This window comes from Malania oleifera, chromosome 7 (genome assembly GCF_029873635.1).
Source record: "Malania oleifera isolate guangnan ecotype guangnan chromosome 7, ASM2987363v1, whole genome shotgun sequence".
NCBI lineage: Eukaryota > Viridiplantae > Streptophyta > Magnoliopsida > Santalales > Ximeniaceae > Malania > Malania oleifera.
The window spans coordinates 32,275,109-32,287,725 of NC_080423.1; positions in this window are offsets into that span (position 1 = coordinate 32,275,109).

Genomic DNA, 12,617 nt, shown 5'->3' on the forward strand with positions numbered 1-12,617 from the left:
TGGGCTACCGAGTTGGTGAAAAAAGTCAAAATTATGGTTCAGTTGCCCGAGGACGCTACGGTCAAATTAGTTCAGTCGCTCGAAATCAAGTCGACCTTTTATTGACACGTGCACTTAATTTTGATAGTAAAAAAGATTCATTAATAGATAAAGAATATGTCGAAGAATAAGACATCTCCTTAATATAGTCTGAAAAAAAGCAGGTCTTTGTTGACGAACAGTTCGCGTTCGTTGACGGCGTTGCATATTGGGCTCGTCAACGAGGGTGTGATTCGTCAACGAGAAAATACCGAGAGAGGTTTTGGGTGATTTTGAATTTCATCGATGAGGAGAAAGTTCGTCGATGAGTTGTCTTCATGACCTTGTCGATGAGGTGACGTGGCTCGTCGAAGAGGGTCAGTGTATAAATAGGCCAAACTTTCATTTTATGGCCGAAACCCTGCAGGAATCTCTCTCTCACTCCTCTTTCTTCTTACCACTCCACCACGACGCTCTTGGGAAAGTTCTCTATGAGTCTGCCGGAGCGGATCGTTGGTGGGACAAGTTTGGAATTCATCCCAGATTCAGGGTAAGACTTTCTACTCAGTATTTGGCTATTCGATAGTTGTAGAAAGCATAGTACGCGTAGAAATACTAAAGTTTAGTTCTGATGAGTGTCATTTTCAGGGTGTTGATCGGGGAACCCTGCGGGTGGAGGACTGTTTTCTTAGGGGGCTTTTTCACGAATCAGGTAAGGGGATAAACTAAGCTAATTATTTTATGAAAATGTATGTATGTTATTACAGCATCTGATTTTAGGAAAATAAATATAATTATATATGCTTTATGTTTGAGAAAATACTGCTGTAAAAGATGATATGTTTAAATATGTATGGAACCTATTTCATGTGGCATGAGTAGAAATTATAATGAAATACTGTTTTTCGGGAATATGATAAAGATATGGATTTTATAATGAAAAACTGGCGTACGGGCCGAGATTTTTATATGTTTGCCACTGTATGGGTCATGCTATGGATACGATTTGCCGGCGTACGGGCTGTGCTATGGATATGATTTGCTGGCACACGGGCCGAGCTATGGATATGATTTGCCAGCGTGCAGGCTGAGCTATGGATATGATTTGCCGGCGTATGGGCCGAGCTATGGTAAAATGTAAAATACCGGCATACAGGTCGATTATTTTCATGATATACATATATACGCAAAATGACATAATGATATTGATCTAATAATTAATGGTATGAAATATCCATATATCACAGTTTCATTATATATTATATGTTATCATAACCCGGTTGGCTTGGTCTAGGCTAGCACTTGTACGGTACCGCTGTTATGTGTTCATGATTCATCATGACATTTGTGTTAATGCTGTTGTACGAAGTGGCGTGAGGTTGGATGGTCGATTTGGATTTAAGAAGTGTAAGCGCCTCTGGTGTATGGACCAGGTTTGCAATACCTATCGGACTTACAGACTGTACTTTTGACTTAACAGTGGTCGGCTAATCATTGTCAAGTCCCGCCTTCGGGCCACACAACCCATTCATGTGGGGGTAATACACGACAACAATCATTTAACCTACCAGGGTTGTTTTCATATTATATTATATGAGATGAATTGTGTTTATAAAAAATTATGTATGTTCTGCCAAGATATGAGAATATATGTTTCCCAGATGTGATACAGACAGTTACACTGATATGTTTATGTATGATTTTATATAAAACACGGAAATACTCATGTTGTCACACACTAATATTAGTTTATTTCCCTTACTGAGAGGTGTCTCGCCACAAAATTTCATAAACATTTCAGGAGCCCTTGATAAGAGAGCGAGTAAAGCTCCGCTGATATAGTACTATTGATTTACCCTCTCTGAAGGGTAAGTTTTGGTGGGAACGGTTGGATTTTTGTGGGAAATGTCCCTAGGTCTTTCTTTTGGGATGTATATACCTAAATACAATGGATGTAGTAACTCTGGTGTTGATATGGTTGGTTTTGTGTTTATGATATTATGATTTTATGTTTCCTGCTGCTTAGGCTTCCGTTTGTGTTTCTGTATATCCCTGGTACCCATGGATTCAGGTTCATTATGATCTTCTGGAATTATTATATAGATTTTGTATTATTTAAAAAAAAATGTGTGAAATTAAGCAGGTCATTACAGTTTGGTATCAGAGCCTAGTTTGCTAGGTTCCATAGACTTTAGAGTGCAGCATAAACGATACCAGAGTATAGGAAATGATTTAAGGTTTTGATTTACAGTCTATAGGCGGGACTTTCGTGGTGGTTTCTATGTTTTTCTTGGGGTGACGATTTCAGGAAAACCATAGTAAACCATTATCGGGTTATGTTCCTAGAATGTAGAACTAGGGTTAGGAATAAGTTGAGAATGTTAAGATAAGTGATGAGGTTAGGTGGGTAAATTATAAGGATAGGATTATTGAGTTGCGTTTGTTGTTTTTCCAGGATGGATCCAGGAGGAGGTAGTTCACATGGGAGTGGCAATGATGGGGCAGGGCCCTCAGGTGCAAGTAGGACAGACTCTAACGCAATATTACGTAGCGTGGCTTGGCAGGTTATGACTAAGATCGCTAGAAGCTCTAGGGAGCAGGGTGGTCCATTTGCAAGTCATGGATGCACTATAGAGAAGTTTATGAAGATGAATCCTCCGCCCTTTTCGGGAGGAGTCGATCCTGTAGCCACTGAGAACTGGATACAGGAGATCGAGAAAGTCTTGGCTGTGTTGCAGTGTACTGAGGAACAGAGGGTCCTCTTTGCCACATATAGACTAACAGGAGAGATTGAGAGATGGTGGGCTGCTGTGAGGCTTTTGGAGTAGCAGAGGACTACGCTGATAGCCATGACTTGGGATTGGTTTAGGGAATTGTTCTTTGATAGATATTTTCCAGCTACTGTCAGGTAGGCTAAAGTGGAAGAGTTATTGAGTCTGAAGCAGGGACAGTTATCAATCCAGCAGTATACAACACATTTCATCGAGCTCTCTCATTTCGCCTCGTACGTTGTCCCTAATGAGGTGAAGAAAGTGAGGCAGTTTGAGAGAGGCTTAAGGCGGGGTATATTCAAGCAGGTAGTCGTGCTACGAATCTAGGATTTTGCTGAGCTAGTTGACAGAGCAGCCTTGGCAAAAGTTGGTGAGTGTTTGGAAGCAGAGGAGCAGGGATAGAGGAAAAGATTTGCATCTACGGGCTACCAGCAGGGTCCTAGATAGAATTAGTGGAGGAAAGGAAACCATGGCAGAGGACGGAGGCAGGAGACTGGAGGACGTGAGGTTTAGGCAGTATAGGGTCCTCTTGTCTGTCAGACTTGTGGTAGGAGACACTGGGGAGAGTGTCAAGCAAGTGGGGTTGTTGGCTATCGCTACAGTAGACTGGGGCACATGGTGCGAGACTGCCCTATACCATCAGATGCAGCTTTTGCTCCCAGACCATATAGAGGAGGTTATCAAGCGCCACAAGGGGGCCAATAGAGGAATACGGCTCCATTTAGAGTGTTTACTCTGACGCTAGGTGATGCTGAGACATCCGGTGGCGTTGTGACATGTATGGTTAGCATGCCTCCTTTTAAATTTATTGCATTGTTTGATTCAGGAGCCACACACTCGTTTGTGTCTTCAGGGTGCACTATAATATGTGGGGCAGAAACACAGTTGTTAAATACTGAACTGTTAGTATCTACACCGACTGGGTCGATAGTGAGGTGTAGTAAGGTACTCTGGGATTGCTCAGTTGATATTCAAGGGGAAATCTTGTCTGCCAATTTAATAGTGTTGGATATGCATGTATTTGATGTAATATTTGGTATGAATTGGCTAGCAGCTAATTTTGCCAGCATAGAGTGCCATTCACTAGAAGTGTTATTCAAACCTCCGAGATGAGCAGAATTCATGCTCGTAGGGTCATAAGTGCAATCCTTGCCTCAGCTAGTTTCCGTTATCCAAGCTAGGAGACTACTGTTGAGTGGTTGTCAGGGGTTTGTAGCAGTTGTAAAGGAGATGTCAGAGAATGAATTGAAACTTGCTAGCATGCCTGTAGTAAAAGAGTTTACAAATGTTTTTTCAGAGGAGTTACCAGGCTTGCCACCGAATCGTGAGGTAGATTTTCCTATCGATCTACTTTTAGGTACAGCGCCAATTTCTAAAGTACCTTACCGAATGGCGACAACGGAGTTATCAGAATTGAAGAATCAATTGCAAGATTTTCTTGATAAGGGCTTCATACGACCTAGCGTATCTCCGTGGGGAGCTCCAGTCCTGTTTGTGAAGAAGAAAGACGGGTCTATAAGGATGTGTATAGATTGTAGAGAGATTAATAAAGTGACGATTAAAAACAAATATCCTCTACCCTGAATAGATGATTTGTTTGACCAGCTTCAGGGTACACAAGTGTATTCAAAGATTGACCTCAGATTCGACTATCACCAAGTGAAAATGAAAGCAGAAAACGTCTCGAAGATGACTTTCAGGACCAGGTACGGGTATTTCGAGTTCCTTGTTATGCCATTTGGTTTGACGAATGCTCCTGCTATATTTATGGATTTGATGAATAGGATTTTTCATCCATATTTAGATCAATTTGTTGTTATTTTTATTGATGATGTACTGGTTTACTCGATGAGCTATGAGGAGCATGAAACACACTTGAGGCAGGTTCTGCAGACGTTACGGGAAAAGAAGTTGTATGCTAAGTTCAAGAAATGTGATTTCTGGAGAGACTCGGCATTGAATCAGTCGAGAGTGATCCTCAGGTACGTATCGCCAGTTTAGTAGTGCAACCTACTCTCCAGGAAAGGATTAAATCTGCTCAGAAAGAAGACCTAGAATTAGTAGAGGTGATGGACAAAGTGTAGAGTGGTCAAGGGAAGGAATTCAGTATTGCAGATGACGAAGCTTTGCGGTTTCGTTCCAAATTATGCATTCCTGCTGATACTGAGATCATAAAGACTATTTTAGAGAAGGCTCATAGATCTTTGTATAGGTAAAAGCTAAGCACCAGAGGCCGACAGGACAGTTACAGCCATTATTTATCCCATAGTGGAAGTGAGATCATATATATATGGATTTTGTGTCAGGACTGCTGACGGCGTTACACGGTCAGAATGTCATTTAGGTGATTGTGGTCCGTTTGACTAAGACTGCCCACTTTTTACCTATAAAAATCAGCTACTCCCTCAACCGTTTAGCAGATATCTACATTCAGGATATAGTCCGTTCTCACGGAGTGCTTGAGTCCATAGTGTCAGATCGAGACCTGCGTTTCATGTCACATTTTTGGAAGAGTTTGCAGGAAGCACTAGGGTCTCAGTTATTGTTTAGCACGGCATTTCATCCTCAGTCAGATGGGCAGACTGAAAGGACAATACAGATATTAGAAGATATGCTCCGAGCATGCGTAATAGATTTTGGGGGTAGTTGGACTCAGTTAATGCCACTGGTGGAATTTACGTGTAATAACAGTTACTAGACCAGCATTGGCATAACACCGTTTGAGGCTCTATATGGTAGGAGATGTTGTTCTCCTTTATTCTGGGATGAGATGGGTGAGCGGCATGTTGTGGGGCCAGAGCTGGTACAACAAGTGTGTAATAAAGTTTGACTTATCAGAGATAGAATCAGTGCAGCTCAGAGTCGACAGAAGAGTTATGCTAATAATTGCCGCAATAATCTGGAATTTGATGTGGGTAATCATGTATTTTTGAAAATAGCTCCGTTGAAAGGGGTTATGCGATTTGGAAAAAAGGGCAAACTTAGCCCTAAGTTTATCAGTCCATTTGAGATTCTAGATAAAGTGGGGCCAGTGGCCTATAGGCTAGCTTTGCCACCTATGTTGTCCAGAATCCACGACGTATTCCACGTTTCCACGTTGAGGAAGTATGTCTTAGACCTTCTCATATTATCAGTTATGGTGAATTAGAGTTCAGTGATTCACTGGTGTATGAGGAGGTATCAGTACAGATACTGGATGGGAAAGTACAGGAGTTACGTAACAAAAAGATTCCTCTGGTAAAGGTTTTGTGGAGGAATCATACAGTGGAAGAGGCTTCTTGGGAGTTCGAGGAGCAGTTGAAACAAAAGTACCCACAATTATTCCAAGAAATTTTACCGAGTATAATGTAAGTAGTTAGATAGTATTTCTTTTGCAAGTACATCTAACAGTTTAATTAGAGTGGTATTTTAGTTTTGGGAGAATTTTATTTTGTGTATGTAATCTCCCAGGACTTGAAATGTAACAACGGTATTCCTCCGCCATAAGTGAGGGTAAGTAATAAAATAAGTAGACTCTTTTCTCTTTTTACAGGATGATGAGTTACGTGAACAGTAAATTTTGAGGATGAATTTTTTATAAGGAGGGGGAATGTAATGACCCAAAGAATAATGGAAATTAAAAAATAATAAAAGGAAGGGAGAAAAGGAAATTAAAATGGGGCAAAAGCAGGTCTTCGTCGACGAACGCTTCGCGTTCAACGACGACATTGCATATTGGGCTCGTCGACAAGGGTGTGATTCGTCGACGAGAAAATACCAAGAGAGGTTTTGGGTGATTTTGAATTTCGTCGACAAGAAGAGAGTTCGTCGATGAGGGCCAGTGTATAAATACGTCAAACTTTCATTTTATGGCTGAAATCCTGCAGGATTCTCTCTCTCACTCCTCATTTCGGTTCCCCTCACTTCTCTCTAAGATCTTGGGCCAATTTTCTGCCAGTTCAACGATTTGAAGCCACCACGACGCTCCTAGAAAAGTTCTCTACAAGTCTGCCGGAGCAGATCGTTGGTGGGATGAGTTTGGAATTCATCCCAGATTCAGGGTAAGACTTTCTACTCAGTATTTGGCTATTTGAGAGTTGTAGAAAGCGTAGTACGCGTAGAAATACTAAAGTTTAGTTCTGATGAGTGTCATTTTTAGGGTGTTGATCGGGGAACCCTGCGGGTGGAGGACTGTTTTCTTAGGGGGCTTTTTCACGAATCAGGTAAAGGGATAAACTAAGCTAATTATTTTATGAAAATATATGTATGTTATTACAGCATCTGATTTCAGGAAAACAAATATATTTATATATGCTTTATGTTTGAGAAAATACTGCTGTAAAAGATGATATGTTTAAATATGTATGGAACCTATTTCGTGTAGCATAAGTAGAAATTGTAATGAAATATTGTTTTCTGGGAATATGATAAAGATATGGATTTTTATAATGAAAAACAGGCGTACGGGCCGAGATTTTTATATGTTTGCCAGCGTACGAGCTGTGCTATGGATATGATTTGTCGGTGTATGGGCCGTGCTATGGATATGATTTGCTAGCGTACGGGCTGAGCTATGAATATGATTTTCCAGCGTACGGGCTGAGCTATGGATATGATTTACCGGCATACGGGATAAGCTATGGTAAAATGTGAAATACCGGCGTACGAGCCGATGATTTTCATGATATACATATCTATGCAAAATGACATGATGATATTGATATGGTAATTAATGGTATGAAATATCCATGCATCACAGTTTCATTATATGTTATATGTTATCATAACCTGGTTGGCTTGGTCTAGGCTAGCTCTTGCACGGTACCGCTGCTATGTGTTCATAATTCATCATGATATTTGTGTTAACGCTGCTCTACGGAGTGGCGTGAGGTTGGATGGTCAATGTAGTTTTAAGAAGTGTGAGCGCTCTTAGTGTACGGACCAGGTCTGGCAAACCCATTGGACTTATAGACTGTACTTTTGACTTAATAGTGGTCGACCAACCATTGTCAGGTCCTGCCTTCGGGTCACACAACCCAGTCATGTGGGGGTAATACATGACAACAGTCATCTAACCTACCATGGTTGTTTTCATATTATATTATATGAGATGAATTGTGTTTATGAAAATTATGTATGTTTTGCCAAGATATGAGAATATATGTTTCCCAGATGTGATAGAGACAGTTACACTGATATGTTTATGTATGATTTTATATAGAACACGGAAATACTCATGTTGTCACACACTAATATTAGTTTATTTCCCTTACTGAGAGGTGTCTCGCCACAAAATTTCATAAACATTTTAGGAGCCCCTGATAGGAGAGCGAGTAAAGCTCTGTTGATATAGTATTGTTGATTTGCCCTCTCTGAAGGGTAAGTTTTGGTGGGAACAGTTGGATTTTGCTGGGAAATGTCCCTAGGTCTTTCTTTTGGGATGTATATACCTAAATACAATGGATGTAGTAACTCTGGTGTTGAGATGGATGGTTTTGTGTTTATGATATTATGATTTTATGTTTCCTGCTGCTTAGGCTTCCGTTTGTATTTCTGTATATCCCTGGTACCCACGGGTTCAGGTTGATTATGATCTCCTGGAATTATTATATAGATTTTGTATTATTTAAAAAAAAAATGTGTGAAATTAAGCAGGTCGTTACATAGAGGGTAAAATTGTGAGGATTCGGGCGACCGAAGCCCTAGTGTTCAAAACACCTCGAGTGATCGAACCCTTTACTAGTCAGAAGGTTGACTTGGTTTCGACTGACCAAACCAATTTGACCATAATGTCCTCGGGTGACTAAACAACAATTCTGACTTTTCCCACCAACTTGGCAGCCCGAACTTTAATGTTCCAAATCATCTCGGGCTACCGAGCACATGAGTTCGGCAGACCGAACTCAGTACCGAGCGACCGAATCGCGGTCTTTTCAAATCTCCTTCAGTTCAACAAACTAAACGAAAATTCAGGCACTTGAACGTTAAAAAATAACTTTTTGTGTTGTGTCTGTTCGGGCGACCAAACTTCAGGTTAGGCGCCCAAAACTCTCAGGTTGCACAATTTTTCACCGCAGTTAAAAGGGCTTAAACGGGGTTAATTTTATTAAACATATTTAAAACAAGTTTTAAAAGGACCCTGGTGTCCCCAACGGCTATATTTTCCATATCTATATATATGGAATCATTTGCTCAATTAGTGAGTGATTAGCATATGGATTAGGAGAAAAATCCTCTGAAATTTTCAAAGCTTATTTTTTCAATACTAATCTCATACACTCATCCATTTGCTCTTCCCTTGCAAAATCAAAGTGTTTTTGAGTGATTTCATATTATTCCCACTTAGCCAAAACTCTCATTGTTTATTACATGTTTGATTTTGATTTGAGAATCTACCAAAGTTTTCCCTTGGTTTAACTCAATAAATCCATTGTTGTGAAAATTTGTAGCTTGTGGGTCTTTGCACTCACATTGCAAGACACTTAAAGCTTAGATTTTTTGTGTGTGCAAAAATATTTTTTCTAAGCTTATTTTCAAACATCTCTTTTGCTAGTATCTTGAGAAAATGTTTTTAGATATTGTTTGATTTCATTTGGTGAAAATCTTTGAAACCCTAAACTATGATTGAGATATTCTGTGCTTTGTTTCAAAGATAAGGTTATTAGTACATTTATTGCCCTTGATTAGATATAGACATTGTATCAAGTGTAGATTGAACATATACACCACTGAGCTTATAGTTCTTATATCATTGGTGTGCATTGATTATACTGTGTTGTATTGTAGTACATATTTGCTTGTTGAGAAGCATATTTTTTTGTATGCGAATTTTTATATCCTTTTTATTCCATGCGTGGGCCTGAAAAGGGAGATTGACCCTGTTGAATAGTCCAGGATTGGCTTAAACCCGGTTAGGAAAGTTAGGTGCACCATCCTGGTAAGGTGCAATTGTAGGTTGAGGTCAGCCTCGTGAATTGACCTGGTTGTAACCGGTGCCGCTCCACCCGTTAAATGAGCATTAGGGGAATCCTCAAACTTGCGAGCTAGAGGCGGGGACGTAGGCACAGTTGGCCGAATCCCGATAACATTTCGTGTGTGCACTGTTTATATTTCCGCAATTTATATTCCTACACGTGTATGTTATAATGTGAATGTTGCGTATGATTTAATTTTCGTACCTTACATTTGTTTGCACATTTAGGTTTATGTGTATATAAACAGACCCTAGGTTGAGTATTACTATTATTAGATTAGTTGAACCTAGGAAGAATTTTTTAAATAGCCAATTCACCCCCCTCTTGGGAATATACCAAAGCTAACCATTGGTACCAGAGCCTCATAGCATTGACTTAAACATTTTTGCTAAAAGATCGAGATGGCTCTCATTGGTGTATCCCCATTCGGAGAGGGACGATCACCTTATAGTCCTCCATTATTTTGTGGTGTTGATTACACCGCCTAAAAATTAGAATTAGTGTTTTTATAAAATCAATGGATTGGATGGCCTGGCAGGTAATTGTTAATGGAATTCGTATGCCCTTTGATGAAAATAATATTAGGTTAATGCATGCAAATTCATATGCCATGGACTTATTATACTGTGTTTTAGATTCTAATATTCTACTTGAGTTTATGGCATGTTCTAATGCAAAGGACATTTGGGAGGAGCTCGATATGAAATATGGAGAGGCAAAAGCAAAGGAGACCATCATTCTGAAGGATTTAAACTCAAATGGTCCAGAGGAGGTAAATCAGGCATTAATAACGCCAATCAATGAAGAGGTATATGATCACCCCCTATTTCAGTTTGTGAAGCAGTTGATGATTCTTGTGTTGATTGTTGCAAAATACCATGTACTGAATCATCTGTCGAACTTTGTGGTAATACTGTTGTTGTTGCATACAATGATTCATGTGAAAATTATTGTGTTAATTCTTTTGATGAATCATGTGCTGAATTGAATGATGAAAGCATGTTATCGTATGAAAAACTAGAAAAGACTTTATTGAAAATGAATAAATTTCTAGTTAAGTTATCTAAGCAGAAATCATTTTTGAAAATTGAAAATAAGGGGATAACTATACAATTAAAAGAATTAAAAGATTATCATGCTATTCTTGAGAAGAGAAAAATTAAGAAGATATTAAAAACTATCTTCTTAGAAGAAGTAATGGATGATTATTCTAGCATAACACTCAAAATTAAAAATGAAAAGAATAATCATAATGAATCCTTAATAATTAAAAGAAATAAATTTTTCAAAAAGGGTTCATGGTTAGTTCATCAAACCCATAATTATGCCACGTCAAGAAAAAGTGGAAGAGGCTTGGATAAAAGGATGATATGGGCGATCGGAAAAGCAAACCTTGTAGGACCTAAGGAAAAATGGATTCCATTTGGAATCACATAATCATTTAATCCATCCTTAGTTCCTAGGTTTAGGCGTAGTGATGACCAAAAGGCTAGGAAGTGGTCTTTGCTTAAAATGTCAAATCTTAGTATGCACATTCATTATACACTATCATTATATACTAAGAGCATTAGAAAATCTAGAAAATGTAAGATCCCAAAGAAAATGTCCAACCTAAACTTCACGCATATATATCATAATGATTGGTGAAATTTTCAAAACATTGGTTATAATATACTAAAATGAAATCCACTTCTGAACGGACACGACATCTTTACTAGGCAAATATCTTGAATCATGTCCACTCATAATGATTACTCTTCGAACTTAACAGAAATTTTAATCCTTAAGAGTATTTAATCTTGTGCCTTTTACATGCATTGAGATTCATAAGAAAAGAGGTAAGACAGGCTTATGACCTTGAAAAATATTGTTTGTGACATTTTGGTCTGATAAGCCTAAAGCAATCATGGCCAAGCTTGAATCATTAAAAATCTTAAGATTCTTGGCTAAGACATTTTGAGATGAAAAAGATATAAAATGATTAAGTGCATAACTCAGGGGGAGCATCTTCCTTTGATTGTTATATTAACTAAATGCTCTCATAATCATACTATATGCTTGAATGCCTTAATGAATAACAGCCTGTGCTGAACTCAAATCTATCCTCTGCTCTCTACTATTTATATTTATTGATGGATGGATTATGTTTTGTTAAGTTATTGATTACTACCTAATTGCATGCTTAGTTTAGAATGTCTCCTTCATGGCGAATGCAGTGGATGTGAATTGCATACTGATAGTAGATTATAGGTTGTTGCATGCCTTATATGAATATTTTGTTGAGAACAACCATCTATCAAGTACAGGTTTTATGGGAAAACATCCAATTTACAAACGGCATACTACCAAAATTTCGGTAGATTTTTTCCAAAGTAAAACCTTGTCCAGAGATGATTATAATAAAACGAAAATTAAAATATTTTTGAAATGATGAGTGAAAATCATTTGAATAATTAAACTTCATCCTGGCATAATCATTGGACATTTAGAGGAGCTTAGCTCCATCCCTATAGAAAAGTCTCAAAGAACTCATATGCATCAATTCGCTTCTCGAATATTGAGCCTCTTCTGATATCCTTGAACATTATATCCTGCACTTGAAGTTCTGATTTGATATGGAATGTTCTTGGGTCATAAACTACATTGCATGCCTTAATATATATCCTCTGATGCATCTATGGTCTATAGGGACAACTATACTGATAAGGATAAATATAGTTGATTAATAATCAGTATGGTTGGTTTAAAAGTTTCAAGATGATGGCTTATACTACTAGTCATAATGAAATAATTCTCTATATGGTATAAGCAATTTATTGCATCTAAGCTAGAATTTAAATTGATAGGGGGAGCATCCAAAAATTAAAATGCCTAT